The sequence below is a fragment of the Hemicordylus capensis genome, chromosome 5, assembly GCF_027244095.1.
Source record: "Hemicordylus capensis ecotype Gifberg chromosome 5, rHemCap1.1.pri, whole genome shotgun sequence".
In the NCBI taxonomy this organism is placed as follows: domain Eukaryota; kingdom Metazoa; phylum Chordata; class Lepidosauria; order Squamata; family Cordylidae; genus Hemicordylus; species Hemicordylus capensis.
In genome coordinates this window covers 183,617,956-183,643,530 of record NC_069661.1, presented here as the reverse complement: position 1 = coordinate 183,643,530, position 25,575 = coordinate 183,617,956, and the positions used below count along the sequence as shown (strand labels likewise).

Here is a 25,575-nt window from a genome sequence, read left to right as displayed (position 1 = left end):
GAAAACCTGGGTAGAAATGATTTTCTGGAAGCAAGGTAGGAGGAAAAGCCCAGGTTTTTCTCCTACCTTGCTTCCACACAGTCACTGGTATAACACAGTTTTTGACTGTGTGAATGACCTCCTAGGGTATCCTGGCGGGGTTGTTGTTAGAACCCACTAGCTTGAAAATGGATGGTGTTCACACACATTTTAAGCACCTCACCTGTAAAATTGCATTGGTGAAAAGAGAGAATGAACAAGCCAGTTTCCAAGAACAGCAGTCAAATATGATCAAATTTTGTTCTAAACCCTTAATGTGACTTCAGTACTGAAAGAAGCAGAAAGTAGACTCCTTCTTGAAACTATTTGCTTTCAATTCCATATTTTCAGCATGTTTTTTCTTTTCTTTTAGCCACTCTGTGTATCTTGACCAGCCTTCTTGATTTGCTTGCTTATGGCACTTTTATACCACTTTTAATGTCAGACCTATCCAAATAGTACATAAAGGTTTAAAATCAATAATAACAAGATAGCAGAAGAGCAAAGAAACTAAAAGCCAGCTAAAGACAGAATAAAAATGGCAATAAAGGAAATGGAACAGGGAAAAATCCTATCTTCCTTAATCATGTGCAGTCTAATGATAGCATGTGGGTCATAACTGCTGATAGGTAGTGCATGGCAATAATAATTAAGATACCGAGATATGTAAATTAAGATAGATTTTATTAAGTGTTGCATTCTTTCAAATTGGATATGCCAAATGATGCTATATAATCCTGGTAGTGTGATTCTGAGTCATTCAAATTGTTTTCAGTGGTAACATGTTAGGCCTTAAATTGTGCAGATATATAGAAATCAACAGAACTGTGCCAGATACGACATTTGACATATTCTTTCTTTAATAGAATAGCTATTCTTCAGAGGGCAACTGAAACTTATCCACATGCCTCAAATGTCTGTTCTTGTCATTTATCAGGAAGTAGAATGTGTAAAAGTAATGTGCCATATTGGATGAGGTTCACTCTTTCTTCTTCTGTGTGCATTTTCTCTATGATTCTTCTGATATGCCATAGGATTGCATTGGTGTTATGTAGTTTGCATGAATCACACATGCTAAACCTATGTGCATAAAAGCTCTCCATGCAGATGCCATTGGCGTCTGTCTAGTATGTAGTGTAGTTTTCTGGAAGACAACCAAACAGCAATCCATAATGCATTTACTACATGTGCATTTTGTTAAATGTCAAGTAGGGCTATTCAGAAGAGAAAGGTGAATGCCTGCAAATAAGCATATCTAAGTCTGGATTGCAAAATCCTGAAAAATTGCTGATGATAGACCATTAGTGTCAGAATGGACAGTAAGTCTGAAAACTGCCAATAGCTGTATATGGAGACACAAAAGTGTGGTACAGAAGTCTTATCTGGGAGTCTGTCAAGAAGAAAGGATCAAATAAAATGCATTTACATCCTTATATCAACAATAATGTCTCAACATTGTTAGAGGTTGCTAGAGCAAAGTACATGATGGCCACATTTTCATGTAATGCGGAACTGCGTATCCAATGGACTCATGGTTCTTCACCCCTTCCCCCACTCTCCCATCCGCATTCAGACAATCAGGAGAGCATCCTCTCTTCAGTCAGCGAGTCTGCAGAGAAGTGGGGGAGTTGGCTGTGCATGCTTCCTTCTTGCTTGAAGGACAGCCTGCACAGCCAATCAGGGAGAGGGAGAGGGAGAGGGAGAGGGAGGGGGAGGACTTTCCTCCCTCAACTCCAGTTGCTGCATTTGGAGGAAAAGGAGGCTCCCTAGACCCTCGGATTCGAGCAGCAAAACTCACTACAAATGGAGGGTTCAAATTGGAGTCTCATCAGCATGACCTCAGGTTGTGCTATGGATCAGACTGGAGTAGGCTGGGTTTGGGCATAACAGTAAGGAAACCATGGGTCCCTCCAACTCATTCCCCCATTACGGGCGAATGTGGCCATACTGTGTAATTTCTTAAGGGGAAAATGTGTACAGTTTGGAGGCTTCTAGAAAATGCAGTGGAAAAGGGAAGAAGATATAGGATCATTACATTGTTCTTTCCTCTTTGTCTTAATTTTCCCTCCACAATAAATTTATTTTATCAGCATCTTGAACATATAGCAAACTAGCTTTATTATCCATCACCTTACTTTTTCCTATTCACACAAATATTTTCCTGATTAAGTAGAGAATAAGTTATCATAATGCCTTGTTTTCTGAAAACTGCCTTTCCCACAAATACTGGCTGACATTTTGTGCTGTGTAACAGTGGTATTAGCGACTTGCTGGGGGCTAGTGTGCAATGTGAAAGGCAGCACTGGAGGTGTTCTATAAGGGAAGTTATGCAATGACCTAAAACAGTGTGTGGGCATTTCCACAGTGCTACATTCCTTGGAAAAAACCTACTTCCAAAGGAAGTCGAGAGGATAAGATGAACTAGCCTCAAACCTGCCCCCTGACAGGTGGGCTATCTTCCCTTGAAGAAGAAATGAGACAGAATTATCATAAATAAAGCATTGCTGCTGTTAGGAATTGATTGCATTGCACAAGGTGGCTATGTTGATGTTGCTGCTGCTGCTTCTTCTGCTGCTATCAAGCTTATTATATTCTAGGAAACTGTCACTCCCCATTGCTGCTCTCGGCATGATCCCTTCCCTTAAAAATAAGCAAATGTTTGAAGGGCAGCAGTTCTACAGAGCAGCTCTTCTGTGGAGCTAATGGATGCTGCATTGCGTGCATAGCAGTTCCCTAAGGAAGCAGCTTATTAACTGCCAGTGTTCCCTGAAGTCGCAGCTCACTAAGTTTCTGAAATAACCCAAGCGAAGGAAAGTGATTTCATTTTCTCCAGACCTTAGGAAAGATCTACTGAGAAAGGAAAGCTGAACATTACATGCAATTAACAAATGTGAGGTTCAGAGCAAAAGGTATGTTTCATACCAGTGCGAGTTAGTGTTTAGTGGAATTTCACAAACCAAGCCAAAACTTCCCAGCAATTTTTAGTACCCCTTTGCAAGAGGGTGCAAAATTGTTGACAGGGATGGGTATTAAGGGGAAGCAAGAATATGTCTGTTTCCAAGGTGACTCTTCCAAATGTGTATCCCATTGAATGAAATGTAGTAGTGAAATCATATACAAAGCTGCATCGGAATGTGCATCCAAATGCAGATGTGGTTCTTTTGAATGCATCATTTCCAGTGGGACGCACAACTCAATGCAAGGGAATAACAGCCACGTTGCTCTTCCCTCCTCCCAGGCTGCACCTAGCAGCAGCAGATCAAAGAACCTTTGAAGAGGCAGAAGAGTATATGGTACGGGGTTTGTTGACATGTGTTTGTACTGCCTACAAGTGCAACTTTGGCAGCAGCAATTGAACCTCACAGCAGTTTAGGACTGGACTAGTGCAATTGTGATGTTTCAGACACCATAATGATATATCTGTTAAATGCAACATGTACAGACATGAAGGACTAAAGCAAGATGAAATGTTAAGCTTGTCTTTGCCTCAATAGGAGGTGATTCTCATGATCGCCAAAAAGTGGGCTAAGGGAGCCTAGCCTGCTTTTTGGCGAGCATGAGAACCACCGGCCTCACAGGCAGGTAACCCGCTTAACTAGCCCTCCCCTTATATGAGGTTAGCGAAGCGAGCACTCCGCTAATCCTGTCTTTTTGATTGTGTGTTACTGCAGCGTGGCGCTGTGCCGCTGGGAGGCTGAAACAAGCATCCTGGAACTTCCGGGGTCCGCGCTGCCCCCGATCCCCGCAGCTCCTGCAAGCTCCATGACGGAGCCGGCAGTGGTGTGGACAGCCGATCCAGACGCCCAGGGCTGCAGCCTGGATCATCTGCGGGGAGAGTGGGCCAAGCCCGCTCTCCCTGCAGAACCCCTTCTGCCGAGTCTTACCGATTGTGAGACTCACCTCTAGAGCCTCTTTTAACTCTACGGTAGCAGGCGCCCAGGGCTCCAATCAAGATTGGGACCACAATAGTCTTCTACTTACGTGCTCTTTTACTGCTCAAAATCTGCCCTCCTGAAGGTGTCATTGTGTGTATTATCACATGTTATAATATGTGTATTATCACACACAGAAGATTCACATGTGATAGATTCACATGTGTTAGAATAAGAAATTTAACTCACAGCAAGCATGTATTGTTCAGTGGAGATCTTTGCCCCAGTTTATTTTGAGAGCATTGTTTATTGCCATCTTCAGTCTGCTCCATGGCCCTAACAAAGACAAAATAAATGAAACAATCATTTGGATAGCAGTTTTTAACTGAGCAAGAAGGTGAGGGGGGGGGGGAGAAGAGACAGCAACAATGGAACTGAAAACCAAAAAGAACAAAATGAAGCAGTCATGTTGATGGTGTTTGGTATACAAGTCCAAACTTGTACATCAAGACCTTAAGAATGCCCTGTTGTTGTTTTTAAAGGCATTTATCTAGCCCTAATAGTAGTGGGGATATATTTGAAAACCTAGGCAGTGCTTAGACTCATCTAAGAAATCAAAGACATGATAGAAACGGGCTTCCAGCATTTAGAAAGGGTTACAGTGCTCTGTGCAGCTCAGAATAATATAATTTTTCATTTAAGAGTTGGAAGGGACCTTGAAGATTTTCTAGTTCAAACCTGTTAAATGCAGGAAACTGCTACAGCATCTCTTCCAGATAGCTGTCCAGCCTCTCTTTGAAAACCTGCAATGAAAGAGAACCTATCACTGCACATTCTTCCTAATGTCTAGCCTGAATCAGCCTCCTTCTGATTTCAACACAGTGTTTTTAGTCCTGCCCTCAGGAGCAGCAGAGAACCAATCTGCTCCTTCTTCTGTGTGACAGCCCTTCACATATTTGAAGAGTGCTATCGTATCTCCTCTTCGTCTTCTCTTCTTCAGACTAAACATACCCAGATCTGTCAACTCTTCCTCATAGGACTTGGTCTCCTGACCCCTCTCCATTTTTGCTGCCCTACTCTGAACCTGTTCCAGTTCATCAACATCTTTCTTAAAACGCAGGACCCTTGTCATAAGGGAGGAACAATTTTTTTTTTTTTTTACATTGTATATCCCGCTTTTCCTCCAAGGAGCCCAGAGCGGTGTACTACATACTTAGGTTTCTTTCTCACAACAACCCTGTGAATTAGGTTAGGCTGAGAGAGAAGTGACTGGCCCAGAGTCACCCAGCAAGTCTCATGGCTGACTGGGGATTTGAACTCTGGTCTCCCCGGTCCTAGTCCAACACTCTTACCACTACACCACGCTGGCAAATAAATCCGGGGGGGGGGGATCACTGCAAAAAACAACATGCAAAATGCACATATGGTCATCAGGGCCGTAGGTAGGGGAGAGGGGGCCTGAGTTTCTGTGTTCGCCCCCTCCCCAGTGGGGCCTTGGAATGAGGGAGATAATGAAGAAAATAAGGAGGGTGGAACTGAGGGGCCCTCAGAAATTCGGGAGGCCAGGTTCTTTAGACCCATCTGCCCAATTATAGGTACACCCCTGAGTTCATGCATTCCCTGAAGTTAGTTGCTTCTGATTTTAGATCACATAATTTGACTTCTTTTTTTGACCCAGAAATTATTGCAGAATCTGAACAGGAGAAGAAAGTGCTGCCTTTCACGTCTGTTAAATGCTATGCATTACAATTGATGCCCTTCCTGCAACAAACCTGTACATTGTTTATCACCACCTGTAGTGTGTCATTTGGGATAGCAGTGATTGCGTCAGTATTCCTGAAGGTGGATTATTTAATTTGTACTGTTGTTGCAATGATTGTAGCAGTGTTTTCTTCTGTTCTAATTGTGGGAGGTCTTGTGTGCTTGGATGGACACACACTTCCTTCTTCACAATTTTTTTTTAACTAATGAGAGAATGATGTTATGACACAGAACATTACTGCATCTAATTTGTTTGTTATTTCTCTGTCTTAACTGCCCTGAGCCATATTTGAAAGGGTGGTATAGAAATCTAATAATAATAATAATAATAATTAATCCCCCAGTGAGGAACTACCTTGGCGTGGTTGTGGGGCTTGTGTGCTCTGAGGAAGGTGAGAGCTATGCCAGAGGTCCAACAATACTGGACAGGTCTCACCAGAGGAGCCAGACAAAGAGTGCCTCTCCCATCAAGAATATGGTGAGACGTAACTTTAATAAATCTATACCAGATGGGTCGTTGCCCGGGTCAACCAGGACCGCGCCAGGTGCTATAGTCCCTGGACATCTGGTGGCAAGTTGGCAACATGACTCAGAATCTTCAATTGAGCAACCAGGGCTGGAGACTGCAAGGTTACTGGAAGAAACATCGCTTAACTGGAAAAAATATACGGAAAATGCCAACAAGGAAATAATGATCTCCTATTACAAGTCTAGTCCAACTAGAAGAGGTTATTTAAAAAGAATGTACCAAATTTGGAAAGAGAAGCATCCAGATACAGAAATAACAGAACAAAGGCTAGCAGACCAGAGAAGATACAAGAAATAAAGTATTCACAGAAGTTGAGCTGGAAGAACTGCAAAGAGCAACACAGGCTCAAGATATGGAAGATACCACCAACTGAAGAAGTTGCTCAGGCACAGATGGAGGAGGATGTGATGGAAATAGAGGATGCCACTGTTGCTGAACTGTTTCAAAATCAAAACCAGGCAACCTCCCCTTTGCCTTCACCTCAAAAACCCAAATGCCATTTAACAGAAAAGCAACAAGAATTAAAGCAAAAAATAACTGAGCACATGAACCAAACAACCAGCAGGGTTCGACTACCAGCTCTAAAAACAGTTGCCAAAAAACAACTTGCTCAGGCATTAAAAGATATAAATGCTGCACTTGCAGAAATAACAACCAATAATTTGCAAGAAACAAACCAACTAATGTACAGTGCAGCAACAATAACAACACAAGAGCTCGGATAGAAGATCAGTGAACCTGTAAAAAAAGAAAGACGTACACCACCTAAATGGAAGATTAGATTAGAAAATAAAATTGCCAGGCTTAGATCAGATGCTAGTAAATTGAAAGATATGAAATATAAGAAGCTGAAGAATGAAAACACAAAACAGTATCTGATCCAAAAATACCACCTAGATTCAAGGAAAATTAGAGAAGTCCTGGAAATAATAAAGCAGCAAATAACAGCAGTGTCAAAGAAGATTAGCAGGTATGAAGCCAGAATTACACAACACAGGCAGAATCTCCAATTCCAATCGAATCAGAGACGTTTCTACCAAAGCATAGAAGGAGAAACTGCAAGAAACCTAGAAACACCAAATAAAGAAGAAACAGTGCAATTCTGGGGAAAATTATGGGACAATCCAATAGATTATAATAAAAAAGCAGGCTGGGTGAAAGAGGTCAAAAAATGTAACCAACAAATGCAAGAGCTAATAATATCAGAATTAATAAGTGAAAGAGCAAAGAAAATTAAAGATTGGACTGCACCAGGCGACAATGAACTGCATGGCTTTTGGCTTAAACACCTAACAATCCTTCATAAATAACTATCAAAACAGTTCAATCACATTTTGCAAGGAGGTGATCTTGAGCAATGGCTAACAACTGGGAAAACTCAGCTCATCATGAAAGGCCCAGCAAAAGGTGCAGTTCCAAGTAATTACAGACCGATAACCTGCCTGCCAACCATGTTCAAATTATTAACTGGAATAATAGCAGATGAAGTGAAGTAACACTTATTAACTAACAAACAGCTTCCAGTTGAACAGAAAGGAAATTGCCCGAACACTAGAGGCACAAAAGACCAGCTACTGACTGACAAAATGATTTTAGAAAATTGCAGGAGAAGAAAAAGCAATCTAAGTGTTGCATGGATTGACTACAAGAAAGCCTTCGATTCATTGCCTCACACATGGATACTAAAATGTTTAGAAACAACTGGTGTCAGCAAAAACATTCAGATATTTATAAAAAAGCCAATGAGCATGTGGATTACACAGTTAACAATCAATGGCGAGACACTTGGACAGGTTAGCATTAGAAGAGGCATTTTCCAAGGGGACTCACTATCCCCTCTGTTGTTTGTAATTGCCATGACTCCACTTTCACAAATACTAAACAAAACAGGCCTCGGATACCAAACATCTAAAACATCAAGTAAAATCAACCATCTGCTGTACATGGACGATCTGAAGTTGTATGGAAAGTCCCAGTCAGAAATCGAATCACTGCTAAACACTGTCCGTATATTCAGTAGCGATATAGCAATGGAGTTTGGACTAGACAAGTGTGCTGCATTAATAATGAACAGAGGAAAAATAACAAAAACAGAAGGAATAGAACTGCCCAATGGAAGCAAGATCAAGAACCTGGAAGAGAAAGAACCTTACAAATACTTGGGCATTCTCCAGGCTGATAACATTGCACACGCTGAAGTTAAAAGAAAAATTGGAAGTGAATACATCAGGAGAGTTAGAAAAATCCTAATGTCCAAACTCAATGGCGGGAACACCATACAAGCCATAAACACCTGGGCTATACCTGTTATCAGATACACTGCAGGAATAATAGACTGGACCCAGGCAGAGCTAGAGACGCTAGATCGTAAGACCAGGAAAATCATGACCATCAATCATGCTCTGCACTCCCACAGTGATGTCGATAGGCTCTACCTCCCTCACAGCTCAGGTGGAATGCTGCAAGTCCATCAAACAGTAGAGGAGGAGAAAAGAGGCCTTGAAGAATATATCAAGGACAGTAAAGAAGATGCACTTCAAATGGTCTATAATGAGAAACTATTCAACACCAATGAAACAAAGCAGGCCTACAAGAAAGAACAAGTCAAGAACCGAGCAGAACAATGGAAAAATAAGTCCCTGCATGGTCAATACTTGCACAATATAAGTGGAAAATCAGACATCACCAACACCTGGCAATGGCTTAAGAATGGCAACTTGAAGAAAGAAACAGAGGGTTTAATACTGGCTGCACAAGAACAGGCACTAAGAACAAATGCAATAAGAGCAAAAGTCGAAAAGTCAACAACAAACAGCAAGTGCCGCCTTTGTAAAGAAGCAGATGAAACAGTGGACCATAATCAGCTGTTGTAAAAAGATCGCACAGATTGACTACAAACAAAGGCATGACAAGGTAGCAGGGATGATACACTGGAACATCTGCAAAAAATACAAGCTACCTGTAGCCAAAAAGTGGTGGGACCATAAAATTGAAAAAGTGGTAGAAAATGAAGATGTAAAAATATTATGGGACTTCCGACTACAAACAGACAAACATCTGCCACACAATACACCAAATATAACTGTAGTCGAGAAGAAAGAAAAACAAATTAAAATAATTGACATAGCAATACCAGGGGATAGCAGAATAGAAGAAAAAGAAATAGAAAAAATCACCAAATACAAAGATCTACAAATTGAAATTGAAAGGCTGTGGCAGAAAAAGACCAAAATAATCCCAGTGGTAATTGGCGCCCTGGGTGCAGTTCCAGAACACCTTGAAAAGTACCTCAACATCATAGGGGCCACAGAAATCACCACCAGCCAATTACAAAAAGCAACTTTACTGGGAACAGCCTATATTTTGCGATATCTATAATAACCAACAGTATTGATGATAAAATTCAGCCATCCCAGGTCCTTGGGAAGGACTCGATGTCTGGATAAAACAAACCTGTCAATAACACCTGTCTGACTGTGTAAACAAGAAATAATAATAATACTCCCTTCTGAAAGGGAAAGCTCTCTGAGTTTCCAAAAGAACCATATTTTAAGTAGAGTGTCCCAATTTTAATTCATGTTGCAGCATTGTAATGATTCATCACTCAAACCTTCAAGGGCTCACCTGTAACAGGCAAATATTGAAATTAGTCAAATTTACAGTTATGCTTAGAAATATCAAATTAAAAAGTCTCAGATATAAACAACCCACCCTGTATATATACAGACACACACAGTTCTGTTCTTTGCCATCATGATAATAGGCCCTCAAACTGAGAGACAGTGAAAGAGAAAGACAGACGGGAAGACAGAAATTGCTGCATGAAATTTCAAGTGCTCGGGTTTTTTTTTAAAAAGCCATGAACTAAGTGGGGGTGAAAGGAAACTTTGAGCAGTGAGGAGCAAGATTTGAGGCTTTCTGAATGTGACATTATATCAGCTTGCCAGAAGCAAAATAGACCTCTTAACACTTAGGGGACTGTCCCAGAAGATTTATCATCTATGACAAGAGAGTTTAAAAGGGGAAACACTTCTGCCTGAAATAAGAGTGAAAACTGGTAAAATGAGAGAAATGTTTAAAAACTGGCCATCATACGATTGTCACTCTATCACTTAGTAATTAGATGAACAGATAAAAAGGTTGTATGAGATTGCTCATGTAAATAAATGTGCCTTTTCATCTTCATCCAAAGGAATGTCTCTAATTATAAGTTTCTATAGTAAACAGCTTCCATTCAATCCTGCAATTGTCTGCTTATTTGGGGAAATTATATGTAAACAGACTGTACAGATTTCATACATTATCTAGAGGCAATTTGCATACAAATGGCAGTTGCTCATCTGTGAAATGTGCTAATTGTACATAGCTTAGCATCATGGTTGGACCAATGTGCACATGGGTTGGATACTTACAGCTATATGACATCACATACTCCTGTGAAAAATAATGTTTTACGTTAGGTCCAAATATGAATTTTTGATCACCTAATCTGTCTCTGGAAATGCTTTCACTGGGTCCTCCAGTGCTCTCTAAGTAATTATAATTCTGTCTAAGAAATCTGTCTTCCTTCCCCCAATGTAATAAAATGGTGACGTTGTGACTGAGCAATCAAAAGGTTGTCCTACACAATAATAGGTGTAATGCCTTCTATCTTTGTGACTACAGAGAAAAGAGTATTTTTATTACTAGTAATAGAGATGAGTAACTTTAAAATAGGCTTTTAAATTGCCCCATTTTAGAGATATACCCCCCCCAGTCATAAACTTGATGTACAATGTCTACTTTCCATACTACAAGCAAATGCAGAATCCCACAGAAAACCTATGACTTCCTTCCTATAGAGTATAAAACTGGCCCCCTTTTCTCCCCATAGGGTTTCTACATTTCATACAAGCAACACCTTAATGTATCTTATATAACTGATTTATTTCTATACTCATTCTTCTGCAAGGATATTTTTAACAGGAAGCTCCTTGGCAGAAATGATTTTGTAAGCTTAGCGAATCACAGCCACAGAGGTGCATTTGTTAGGGTACTCAATATACCTAAGCATACGTGACAAATTCAAAATAGGAGATAACTAGTGAAGGTGTTTGATAACTTCAAATCTTCATGGAAATGTTTTATGCTGCTGTTTGTTGCTATATCTTATATTTATTTCCAAAAGAGCTAGAAATCTATATGGTTGGAGATATAATTGTGCAATTTCTGTTATTAGAAGCATATTGGTAATAGTTATTGATATGGAGAGCTATAACTTGACCAAATATTGCATAGGCTTGATTAGAGATATAAAAAGGCAAGCCTCTGTTTTTAGAGTGATGTTACATTAAGTTGCTGCTGTCTGTGATGGGAAATTTTATTAGTGAGGCAAAGAGGCAGTGAAGTAACATAGGTTAATGCTGAACATTAGGAGGATTTCAATATGGCTTAGGAACAGATTACTTGAGAGACTGCCTTGCCCCATACGTCCCTACTCGTACCTTAAGATATTATTCAGAGGCCCTCCTCCGGGTGCCCCTGCCAAACGAGGTGAGGTGGGTGGCCACCAGGGAGAGGGCCTTTTCAGTGGTTGCACCCCGTTTATGGAATAGCCTCCCCACTGAGGTTCACTTGGCTTCATCACTTTGCTCTTTTAGATGCCAGGTAAAGACCTTTTTGTTCACACAGCCCTTTTAAATTTTGGTTTTCAGATTTGTTCTGATTTTTAACTAATTTTAAAATGAGTTTTTAATCTGCTTTGTATTGTATTTTGTATTTTCTTTTCACCTTTTGTTTGTTATATGTTATTGTATGTTTTAATCCTCTTTTATGAGCTGCCTAGAGAACAATTTGTTATGATGCGGCTAACAAATACAGTTGTTTATTATAGTCATCATCATCATCACCATCACCATCATCATCATTATCATGGATACAGAAAACAAAAAAAAATTCAGACATCCTGCAGGTTCACATAGTGGAACATAAAAAAATCTAGGACATTCTTTGGGGGCTGATCGTGTAAAATGCTCATGACCAGGTGAGAGATTCAGAGAGAAAAGAATAAACAACTATGATCATAGAAAGGGTATAAAATAATTGTGTTACATTGTAAAGCAGTTCTTCAGATCTTCACTGGAAGTCTGGTTGGTCCTTTATCCGGATATAATAACTGCCTTGCTACTTCCTGCTGTGCAGTGTGGTAAGTTCTGAAATAAAGCTTTTGCTAAACAAGTAAAATTCTTATCATTTTGTGGGGCTTTGGGAAACTTTTCTGACACAAATCTGATCTCTGATTGTGATGCTTCTCCAGAGCTAAGGACAAGCCCAGTGAACCATGTACACTAAATCTTTAATCTGTTAGAGAGCTCAAGAGGGGAGATTTCTTTATCTGCCCCAGGGACAGCGGAAGTGCACAGGTAAGGGAGCACAGCTAATTAATATTGAAGCTCTTCTCACAATCAGTGAGAAGAGCTTCCTCGAGGTCTGCTAGGAGAATGGGTTTCCCAACCCTCCCCGCAGATGATCCCTTATTGTTCTCTGGGCAGGCAGATCACCCACCCAGATGGGCAGCCCATCAGGGTCATGACCCAGGCCATGCAGGGCCCCATGCGCATGCGTGGTGGCCTCCAAAATGGCCACCACACAAGGGAATAGGCCTGGAAAGGGCCTAAGACCACCCAAATTGGTGATTTTTGCAAAAAGGAAGGCTGTCAGCGGGAGGAGGAACCTCCGCAGACCCTCTGCCACCTCATAGAAGCCCCTCAGAGGGAATAACATAAAAAAGGGGGGGAAGGGGGGAAGTTTGACAACCCCCCCAAACCAAAACTGGGGCGGGGGGTGTTCAATGAGGGGCAAATTCGAACCAAACTGGGCCAGGAGGTTTTGTACACACCCCTAGAAGGAGCTGCATCTCCAACACAATCAATTTAAAATCATCATTATGATATGTTTGGATGCATAACTGTAGTACTTTTAGAAAAGAGGGAGGTAGCAGAATACTTGGGTTAACCCACAGAAACTTCAGTTTCACAAAAGTATGAAGAGAAACACTAAGGGGCACCCCCACACACTTCCCCAGTGTAACTCAATGGAGCAGATTGTTTGTGGAATAAGGGGACTTCACAGACAACCAGGTGGGTGGAGCTAATGGAACTCAGTGGTGAGGATGGCGGGAAGGAGGACTTGAACAACAAAAAAAGTGGGAAATATATCGGCTTGAAGAGTACCCCCTCAGGACACTCAAGGGACAGATATCTAGTAGTCTTTCATTTTCTCACCATGAATTTCTGAGGGGAGAGGTGTTTGACACATTTAAGCTCTTGGTGAAGGGGATTAACTCCCCCCCCTCCAATAAAAACAAAAACATCTACATGTGTGTGAACTCTCCTGAGGAATGGAGGGGGAGTTGCATGCTGAATCTGTTAATCCGTTGACCATTGTCTTGCACATGCACATATATAATCACACAATAAACAGTCACATTTTTTTACACCAGGTATATATTGCAACTTTTGTTGTGGGTGTATACTTGTGGTTTAGTATTGCTTTATTACATGCAGTTAGCTGCTTTGGATCTTCTGCAAAATGTACAATTGAAACTACACACACACACACTCCCAGGTTTATGAGGTGGCATGTTGGGTATCAACAAAAAGGTAATATTTTCTCATCTACACTGAAAGGTAAATGACACATTCTGCGGTGGACCTGATAGATTTGATTATTGATCACTGAGGGGAGCATCAGCAATTTGCAATAATGGCACACAAGGCTTTGCTCCTTAAAGAAAAAAATCCAAAAAATCCTAGTGGCTGCACCTAAAGTAGCTTTCTCTGCCCCTACTCATATCATTATTTAGCTCCATGCAGCTATAGTAGTGTGGATAAATAAATTTGCTGACAAATTTCCCCTTTCAAACAAGCACTGAAACATAGCTGTGGGTTAATACTGATACAAAGCACACTATTAAAGTACACAAAAATTCACTGAAACAAAAATATTTAGGATTTCAACTGAATTCAGATTGGACTGATTGTGATCAAAGGTAGTGATGCAAACTGAATATCATTCTTGTATCTATAGCAGATGGGGGCAGGAAATCAGCCATAGAAGGGCTGTATAGTCATACATGTGTTGGGAACTTGAATATTGTTGTGGTTCAAATAAAGCTTCTGTGCACTTCCAATAATCTGACGTATCAGAATATGCATCCTCCTTTGTGGCTGTAGATTAGTACTGACAAACCAAGTTAAGATTGATTCAGTAAGTTCGCCGTTACATGACATTAATTTTTATTTAAATTTAAATGTATCTTTGTCTTGTGGTGTTATCTTCAGTGAAAAGGAACCCTCAAAAATCCATTACAAATATGCTCCCAGGCAACATATTCTTCATATTCATTGTCAAAACCAGATCCCTCAGCTAGATAATGGAGATGGATAGAGCTTTAATTAGAGTTCAGAAATCTTTGCTAGGAGGTGTTGTGCTGTATCAGTAATATCATTATGATGGAAAGACAATGAGAGAGAGGAAAAGCTACTTAACCCAGCCAATGTGGCCAGCCTTACTGGTGTTGCGAGCATGCTCCCCCTCATAAGAACAGCCCTGCTGGATCAGCCCCAAGGCCCATCTCGTCCAGCATCCCGTTTCACACAGTGGCCCACCAGATGCCACTGGAAGCCGACAGCAGGAATTGAGGGCATGTCCTCTTTCCTGCTGTTACTCCCCTGCAACTGGTACTCCAGTTGCAGGGAATAAACTGATACCAGCAACTGGAACCACTTGCTCTCCTGCAACTGATACCTTTACCAAGTTGCCAGCTCGGTGGCAGTTAAGTTCTGGCCAGTGAGGAAACTTGGATCCTTCTGCATGCAAGCATGCAGATGTTCTTCCCAGAGTGACCCCATTCCCTAAATGGCTGATTGAAGAAGAGAGGAGCACACTTGCAGCACCAGAAGGGCAAGTGGCGGTGAGCAGTGGTGCTGGCAGCTGCTCCAGACAGCCAGGTAAGCAGCTTCTTTCCAATCTGCCGCCCTTGCCTGGGTGCCTGTGTTAATCCCAAACCAGTTCACCTAGAACAGGCCCAGTTCGGTCCATGATTGAACCTCTGAACCAGCCCCGGTTCAAGGTGAACTGGTTTGAGACAAACCATTAGTGCACTAGCCAAATTGCCTAGCCTGGCTTTGTAGCTTTTAGCCTGAGTTAATGGTGTCAGCATGCCATTAACCCAGGCTCTGGAATCGTGTGTCCCCTTAGGCTATATTTTGCCCAAGGAGACACAGAGATGAGTGCCTAGAATGTTCATCTCCTGTGGGAATCCCCCAATGTACTGTGCTCAGCACGTGGTGCATTGTGGGATACCTGGAGACTGGAACACATTATCCCAGCCTCCAGAACTCCATGTTGCAGCAGAACAGGGCAGATGGTCAGGGCACGCGGTGGCATGCTGACATCGCCTAAAATGATCATCTGGGCGGAAGATACATGGAGTGCATCCTTTCCCCTGGCCATCCTGCTACCCACCCAGTTGTGTGAATGGGCTCAACAAGTCTTAAAAGAGGAAATTATTGTTAACCGCCCAGAGATATACATTTGGGGCAGTGTACAAATTAGATAGATAGATAGATAGATAGATAGATAGATAGATAGATAATAAATGGTGGAATGCATTGTTTACATTACTGGCTCCTTGTAAGCCAACTTATGTCAGATAGTGAAATAATCATTTGACTGATTCATGCCCATCTCTTTATTTTTTTAACATATTTTTATACCGCCCAAAACTAATGCCTCTGGGCAGTTCACAATAAAAACAGTGCAAATTAAAAAAGAATAAAAACAATTTACAATTTAACACAATGATATAACTGTTAAAAACTATTAAAAACTCTAAATCTAATTAAAAGTATGGGTGAACAAATGTGTCTTAACTGCCTTTAAAAATGTTTTCAGAGATGGGGAGGCTCTTATTTCCACAGGGAACAGATTCCAAAGCCAGAGGGCAGCAACAGAGAAGGCCCGTCTCTGAGTAGCCACTGGACAAACTGGTGGCAACTGCAGATGAACCCTCTCCAGATTATCTCAAAGGGCGGTGGGGGTCATGGCGAAGAAAACGTTCTCTTTAATACCCAAGTCCTAAGCCATTTAGGGCTTTATAGGATAAAACCCAGACCTTGTTTTTTGCCTGGAAACTGATTGGCAATCAGTGTAGCTTTTTCAGCACAGGAGTAATATAATCTCTCCGAGATGACCCAGAGACCAACACAATGAAAAGTAATCCATTTTCTTTTTGAGCCCATTTTGCAGCTTTGTGCCTGGTTATGCAGTTACATAAGACACAATGTGCCTTAAGTCCCTCAGGCACAATGACATTATTTTTGACTTCCTACTTTGCCATAATCCAAATTGATAAAAAGGCATGAGGGAGTGATAAGAGCAATGAATTCAGTGCATTTAGACTGCCAGTTTGTATTATTTTCCAGTCACCAAGTGAAGGGAATCTAGAATGACTGGATGTGTTAAGGTCCATCCCATGATAGGATATTGTTTTAGTTAAGTTTAGTTTTCTAACTTGTTGAAAGCAAGATGGATGAAGAGCACATTGCATTTCAGATGAGAGCTTTACACAGTCCTTCCCCACTGACTTCCACTACTTGTATCCCCTTCTCACATTATGCAACCAGCAAGAAAGGCAACTGCACCATTGTTTCCCCCCTTCATGCAGGACCGTGAAAAGCATGGGCCATGGGAGAGCAGCTCATGTTATAAATACTACCCGTGTCAGCATCACTCCTCCAGAAACTGGTGTAATACTATCGTAGGGAAGAGCCACAGTGTGCATTCCTCTTCTGTGGCCTAGGACATCTCATGCTACCCTGGTGGTTTGGAAGGAAGCCATGCTACAGCTATGCCCATGCCACCAGCATAATACTGATAATACTAATACTTGGTAGCATTGGCTAACAATAATATTCTGGGCAAAATACAGAGTGCTGCTAAGTACCTTTAAAGCCCTAAACGGCTTACGACCAAGTTATCTGGGAGAGTGCCTTCTTTTGCATGATACCTACCGCACATTGAGGTCATCAAGAGAGGTTCATTTCTGGACCGCCAGCTCGTCTGGCTGGGACTCTGGAGCGACCTTCTCTGTGGTCGCTCCTGGGCTCTGGAATGTGCTCCCTATAGCAGTTCATGATTCAGCATCTTTACCTGCCTTTAGCAGGTGATCTAGTAATTTGTGAATGTTTTAAATGATTGTTTTAATGGTTGTTTTATTTTGCCTTTATTGTATTTACTTTTGTGAACCGCCTAGAGCCTTCGGAGTTTCACTCTTGGAGTTGGAGCAGCCCCTTCATGTTTCACTCTCTCTTGAGTTGCCTCTCAAGTTGCACATCAGTTCCAGCAGGTCCTTAATATTGATGTAGGGCTGCCCATCATGTAGGCCATTTTTAGCTTAGCTAGAAACAGATACTATTTTTCTCAAAGTCTAATTCAGCACAAAGCACAAACTCGGGGTTCTCAAACTCGGGTCACCAGATGTTATTAGATTTCAGTTCTTAGAATACCCAACCACAATAGCCAAGGCCAAAGCCAAGGCCGTTGTGGTTGAAGATTATGGGAGATGAAGACCAACAACATCTGGAGACCCAAGCAGTGTTCCCTCTAACAGGTATTCCCAGATATTGTTGACTACAACTCCCATAATCCCCAAGCAAAAGCCATTATAGCTGGGGATTCTGGGAGTTGTAGTCAACAACATCTGGGAATCCCTGTTAGAGGGAACACTGGATCTAAGTTTGAAAACCCCGGCACTAACTGCTAATTTTGGTTGAATTGCACCCAAATTGGCATGCTGAAATGTGGTTGGATGATCCATACCAATGCTTCATGACCTGTATGCCCCATACACTCAACCATTTTCAGCCGCTTTGCTGTGGCATAGTAAATGTGGCTAGAATAAGGCTGTGAAATGCTTACATGCTGAAACCATCATACAAGCCAGTTGGCCAATAGCAGTTCTACACGGATTCACTCAATCCACATTTCCTAACCTGCCAATTTGCCTGACTGCACTAGCCCTTATACTTGGATTATGAGTTGCTCTTGAATTATTCCACAATACATGAATGCACTGAGATAAAGTAATAATTGAACACACATTTGAGGAAAGGATGATACAAACATCTGTACCTTCATAATCTTTGTCAATCTCCTAAAGTTCATCATTGCTTACTTCAGAACATTCAAAGATGTTCTATAAGACTCCTTTTGTAAAACATTACTTTTGTTAATGTAACAGCGCCCTCTATGTTCCAGAAACTGCATGCATGACAATATTAATCTTCCCACAGTTAAAGAAACTTACTTCTGATGTTAATTCCAATTCATTTTTTCAGTATAAAGAGTGAAATTATTTTCTTAAGTGATTTACCAGTCAGTTTTATTGTCAGGCTCCATAATATCCAAAGGAGGCTTACGTTTTTACAAGCAAGAAATAACATGGAATTTAAAATTTCAGGGTGTTAATCTCATTGCAAACACCTAGTCATGCATCATACTTTGACATAAAAATTAGAGGAATAGGCTTTTTGTGAAAATGCATGTACTAACAGCTTTTAAAACACTTTAATTAACATTTAAAGGAATTATGAGTAATAATATATTTGCCTGCAACCTGATAACCAGTGAAGTGTGGATTGGTGTATTTGAAAAGGCAGGGAGCTGTACATCACCATAATATACATGTGAATTATGAGGTTTTAGTATGTGCATATTTTTCTCTGCAGAAAATGTTGGCTATGATCAATCCTTGTGAGTATAGGTTTTTAAATATAGGGCAAGAAAGATGGAAACCTTTATGTTTGAATTGTTACATTTCATAGGATTATTGGCCAGTCTCTTAACATAATAGAAATATATCTTGCAGTATCTCCTCAACAAAATTGTGCATTGTATTTTCTCTTTCATGCCAATTCTTTCATACAAGGTAGAAGAAGGCATCTTAGTCATCCTTTCCCCTGCTATGGGAACTGTTCATGTTTTTGTTGCTCTTTTAAATATTAAGCATGTAGACGACATATGTTCAAAGCTTTATTCCTATAAATTATGTTTTTTAAAAATCCCTAATGAATGTAACTAAGGACATAATTCTACCCATTAGCTTGTTCCTGGCAGGGGCCAATGGACCTTGGACAGCACAGAAGGAAAAGGATAAGCACTTTGGATAGTTCCCAACAAGAAGACTGTTTTTGTCTTAATTTAAGATTTCTTCATTCATTATTGTAATTATCATATAATGTGTATGTATTTTATAATTTCTAATTTTTGTTAGCATGCATTATGGCAAAAAACCCTAATGAATCATTAGTTAAATCATTAATTAGTTAAATGAATGAATCATTAGTTAAATGAGTTAAATCTTAAAATCATTAAGATTTTGTTCATTTGTTTATATAAAATGTCATTATTTAAAATTTTATTCATTTGTTGTGTATGTTACTTCCACAGTTTAGGCACAAGTGTCATAAATGTCATCCATCCAGACACAATAGTTGTCATGACCTGAGATCTGATGGTCCAATTGGAGGATGAGGGTGAGACAAGGTGTGAAAGCCCTACAACCCTGACCCTGGGTGATTAGGCACTTCTGGGATGCTTCATACCAAAGGAACCAGGAAAACCAGAACTAGCATCTCATTTATGATCCTTCTCTGCTATCCAAGTTCTATTGGCCCATGCCAGGAACAGGCTATGACCTTAGTTACATTCATTTAAGAGCAAGTTCATGTGGTCATGGCCTCAAACTGTATATACATATTGGACTGTGTCAAGCCAATGGGGCAGGCTCTCCTCTGTGTCTGTGGTGCAATACATTACCTTACATTATGCACACATGTACATAATCAGAATATGCGTATGCATGATTGTGTTGTTTCCTTTCCTCTTTTGGGAGGGTTGGATTGTAGGGTTTGGGGGTACACATATGTATGCTTCAGATAACATGTTCTATATACAGATTCTACAATAATTATAATTTTAATTTTAGATTGTTCCATCATTGTACATCTTTTTTAAAATTTCAAGATGAATGATTCATAGTCTATTAATTATAGGGGCATAAATTAGTGAAATTCTATTATTCCTTTTAACACCTCACACACAACCAGAGGGTGTCATATTTTATATTGTACTTCAGTGCTTTTTCCTGATGTCACTCTAAATTAAAGCATATAAATACTATGTATCCTTTTAAAAATCTTACAACTGGATGCTTGCCCACATCACTTGATGATATTTTTAAAAGTACTTCTAATGAAAGTATTGGATTCTGTCATGAAATCTGTCATCATATGCGTAGATATTGTTTATACTTAAGTGATATCCTTTAAACCTATCATGAAGCTCTAATTGCAAATGGTTCTATTGCCAAAGCAAATAAAAGATGCTAGGTCATCTCTGTCTAGTCCCTGTAGTTAAAAAAGGAGAAATCATTTGAGAACAAGCCAGTTATCATTCACATTCATCTTGTTCATCTAGTGAAATGAATGCAGCGGACCTGTAAAAATGATTTCCATGAATGAACTCAGGCACACATGAGGCTCCAGTTTTGGATGCAAGCCAGTGGTGATCGGAGAGAAGCAGAGCTTTCTAACAGCTGGAAATTTAATATTCAGAATATATCTTCCATTTTTAAAAGGTCACTTTGCATATGATGCATTGTCTTGAGCATTTTGCAATTTATGTGGGGCTGAATAGCCCTCAAGTGTGGCACATTCACACATGAGAGAGAGAGATCAGCTGCTCCTGGGACATTCGGATGTCAGCAAAGCAATGCTGCAGAGTGCCTCAGACAAAGCTGTTTCACAATGTATTCTAACTTTGCACATTTGAAACTTTTTTTTCCTTCAACCAACCATGTCTTGTCTTGAAAGCAGATTAATTTATTTTAGGTCAGACATGCTACGTGTGTCAACCCTCCTTTAAGGAAAAACAATAATTCAATTTCAAAACATTATTCTTGAAACAGAGCAGGAAACAGAGATGCTGTGTCTTTTTTTAAAGTTGCAGACCAGAGGAAGAAAAGATTAGGCAGCCACCCAGAAATGATATAAATCAGGAAAAGCCAGAATAGTATAGTACTAGACCATAACTCAAGAAATAGAGAAGGCACCAAATTCAGAGTCATTATCCTAGTTACAAAGGTTGTAACAAGTGCAAATTCCTGTGACAAGGAACATAACAAAGACAAGAAATTATTCAGAAACACTTTGTATTATTTGAGCTCTTCTCCTTCCAATCCTTTTTAGTTGTTTCCTTTATCTATACCTTAGCAATTACAATTCATAAAGTCTACATTTGTTTGTACAGAATACATTGCATGAATGATAGCGTAACGAAGCAAAAGTTGACCAAGGAAAACTTGAAATGCATTTCCTTTTTTAAATAATTACTGATTGACATGCCACACTTATGCAACTTTATGCACAGTGGGAATAATTTTTGTAGCAACATGGTAGTGATAGTGCAATTGTGGAGTTCTAAGTAGTAGCACACCACCCATATTCCACAATACCATGGTCATTATTTTAGACACCCTGAGTGCCATGAGTGGCTCAGAACCACCCACATTACTCTGCGCAGAATGTCTTCCAGTATTTTCTAGCATTGTCTCAATATGTTTCCTAGCATTTACATTTTCCTCTTCAGTATGCCCTTGATAAAGTGGTAGTGTCAAAGGCTGAGTATGTGCTAAAATCACATGGCAACTTAAAATCACATAGTAACAAGAGCATATTTTCAAGTGAATATTGAGGGGAAAGTCGGTCACCTCGTGGCGATACATCCGCCTCAAAAATAGTTCCGTAGTTTTATTTTAGAATGTGAAAAAGGTCACATGTTTATTTTATTGAATGTATTCCACAACTCAGTATTTGTTATGACTATTATAAAAGATTTCCTTTTCAAAAATTCTCCCTTGAATTTTGTTAGACTAATGCAGTTCTTTAAATAGAATAGTAGTACATTCAAGCATGAGGTTGCCGGTTTGAATCCCTGCTGGTATGTTTCCCATACTATGGGAAACATGTTTATTGGGCAAAAGTGATATAGGAAGATGCTGAAAGGTATCATCTCATACTGCATGGGAGGAGGCAATGGTAAACCCCTGTATTCTACCAAAGACAACCACAAGGCTCTGTGGTCACCAGGAGTTGACACCGACTTGACGGCACACTTTACCTTCAAATTCAGTGTGTTTGTGGTTTTATGTGAGGAAGACATTTGGTTACAAAATACAAAGAATACCTAGCAGATGTCAAACACATAAATATGGAAAGGCCATGATCGGTTCATATGTAAAATAAACACAATGGAAAAACAATGCCTCTTAAAGTAAGCATCATAGAGTCCGAACAGTGTACACTCAAAAGAAAGATAAGGGAAGCATTATATTTAGATAAGTTACAGCCTGGGGTTAATAGTAAGGAAGAATGGAAAGAACTCTTAAAATATATAGGCTATTAAAGGGTAAGCAGTAATTGAGTTTACACCTTCCCTTCTTTCATTTTTCTGTTAGTGTCAAGCAGGCAAAGATGTGAGTCATCAGTTTCTATCCCCCCTTCCTTCTTCACGTGCTAATCAGGTGCCTGATTAGATTTATGGGAGAGTACTCGGGATATAAGAGTGTGGATTTCTAAACAGTGAGATATGGAAGACTGAAGTTGATGTTAGTACATCAAAACCTCTGGTCTTTATTTCCAGTTTTTAATTTTCCTTTAATCTACACAATAAAAAGTTCTGGAGAGAAGAATTTGTTGTAGATCCATTGTGCAGATTGCATCATCAGTATATCAATTAATTGTGAGGAAACAAAAAAAAAAGCCCTGCTCAAATGGGTGACAAGTGAGGTGTGGCCTCTCATGTGAACTTATTACAAGACATTTTGTGGTGTTATGCTTCTGGGCACAGCGTACCCAGAGAGAGGACAAATGAGGGTGCCATGTGCTGATGCATTCCATGGTGTGGAAATCTTCCCTCTATGGTTTGCCCATAGAGACAAGTGTTGAACCCCTGGAGACAGTCTCCCTATGTTCTTGAAACTTGTGCCCACTTTAGGAGCTATCAAACTTTGTATGCCGTACATGGTACACACCAACTGGAGAGCGCCACCAATGCTTATGCACTATGTAGCCCCTCCTCTTATGCCAGGAATAGACAATCTTGGCTCTCCAGCTGTGGTTGAACTATAACTCCCATCATTCCCACCCTCATAGCTATGGGTTATGTAAGAGTGGGGCTTGCTGACAGATCCCCATGGGCACTGTACCTGGGTATAGCATCCAAGGTTTGGTCATGTCTAAAGAAGGTTTGGCCACCCCATGTTCTAGACTTTGTGAAGAAACTTTCCTGAGATTCAGTGCTTGCCTCTGAAGACTAGCGTGGAAGCAGAAAGAGCAAGGGGTGTGGCCACTGAGCATGTCAGTGTAAAGAAGTAAGGCTAGCCACAACACTTAGATTGTCCCTCTGCTTAAGTACAATGTACTCAGAAGTATAATGTCTGAAGAGCGCTGCAGTGATTCTACATTAATAAACATACAGAACCTCTCTGCACATAAAACTAGGATATCAGGGAACCTATTTCTCTTATTTCTAGCAGGGAGAGAACAAGTCAACCCAACATAACCCTCTAGTGGCTATGAATACCTTTGGCGTATGGAGCCATTATCTCATGCTTGTTCTTATTCCTTCTGTTATGTAAACTGCTTTGTGAGCTTGTTGTTGAAAACCATTAATATAAATACATAAATAAATACATAAACCTATCATTTAGGAGAAGCAATTCTGTGGGAAAATGTGATTTTGTTTTGTTTTATTCATTCAGCCGCATTAGCCCTTGCCTACAGGTTGAAGCTGCATACAAATAATAGCCAGTGGGAGGTCACGCTGCCACAATGTTTGGAAACCTTAGGCTCTAACGCTCTCAGGGACCTACTTCCAAATCATACAGAGCACTTCAAAAGTAGGGGTGCTGCTAGCCAGCACAAGTGCCTCTTTTATCTGCATATGTGCAGTATAGACTTGTGTCAAAGAATTAGGCTAATCCCATCTAAGCTAGTAGCCATCACCTCATCTTGTGGCAGAGGATTCCATAGATTAATTATAGGCGATGTGAAGAAGTTCTCACCTTTCTCTATCCTCTGTGGTTCAGAGAGGATCTCACATGTGACCAAAGTAGACAAGCATGAAAATATGCACACGGTTCACCCAATTTCATTCCATCCCTTTTAGGGAGGAATAATAATTATGAAAGTCAGGCAAATCACACACAATTGCATGCGTGCCCTCCTAGCCTGCTTGCTAACTCTTGAAAGATAATTCTGGTTTCTTGGCCAAAGAAGGCAAGGCTCATGGGCAGCTACATATAGATAGTGCAGAGCTCGAGGCCAGAGCAATAAGAATCAGCAAGCCAGTAGTCAGACATAAGCCAAAGATCAAGCTGAGAAAACAAACCAGAGCCAGGGATACAGCAGCAAGCCAGAAGTCAAGAACAAGGCAAGAATCAAGGAAGTCAAGTAGTAAAGCTAAAAGAAGCAGCAACAGCACACCGGGATCAAGAATATTTTGAAACGGAGACAAGGCCTGATTCAAATAGTAAGCTTTTTATACCATTTCTGCTGTAAAGAGAACAAATGTGTCTCTGTATGGACAGACCCTGTCCAGGACCTGGAGGCTCAAAGGCTTGCTGTCATGCAGCGAGCTGCCACAAGGGGCAATAGTATGCAGGGTCTCAGTCTTTGCATAGCTATATCCTAATAGCAGTGCCCATGGGATAACCAAGAAGGCTGATGGACAGAGCCCATATCACCTTAGAAATACATCATCTAAGAGTTCCAGCTATTGTATGTTTCTTACACAAATCTCCTACACTCATCTAGTGCATCTATGCATGATCCCAGGGCCAGCAGGGCTGGCATAGAGTAGCTGTGTGTTCTCATCTCACCTATTTCCATGGGCTGTATAGGGTTCTTCCCAGTATTCATTGTTGTCTGAATGCTACTGACCAACAGGGCAAGAGAGCATGTTGCTTACCCGAGAAAGAGTCAGTTCCCATGTGAGGTGAGGATGAGGGAGGCTCATCCTGTGCTGAGCAGCTCCATCTCCCTAAATCCTGTCTTGTGCTTTTTCACATTTTGCAGCACACACACAGTCTCAGCTTCCTTTGACCTTGGCTTGCTGCAACTCCCTCACATAGCTACAGAAGAAACCCAAAGATACATTCCGAATGAATCTGGAAGTCCCTCTTCTGGCAAGACATTCATGGAATCGTGGGAAATAAAAAGGAGTTTCTATAAAATGAGCAACGTATATTGGGATGCGGAGGCTGAGCATCCCTAATCACTTCCATTTCCCATT

General features: G+C 40.6%; 1 long non-coding RNA gene across 1 annotated transcript; it reads right to left on the bottom strand.

Annotated features, from left to right (window-relative positions):
• Positions 1-685: 685 nt before the first annotated feature.
• LOC128328050 (uncharacterized) lies at positions 686-25,318 on the bottom strand. Its single transcript, XR_008308969.1, has 3 exons — positions 25,252-25,318; positions 4,140-4,226; positions 686-1,162 (listed from the first exon to the last, which is right to left on the bottom strand). It is a non-coding gene; the product is annotated as an uncharacterized LOC128328050 (long non-coding RNA).
• Between the last annotated feature and the right edge of the window lie 257 nt (positions 25,319-25,575).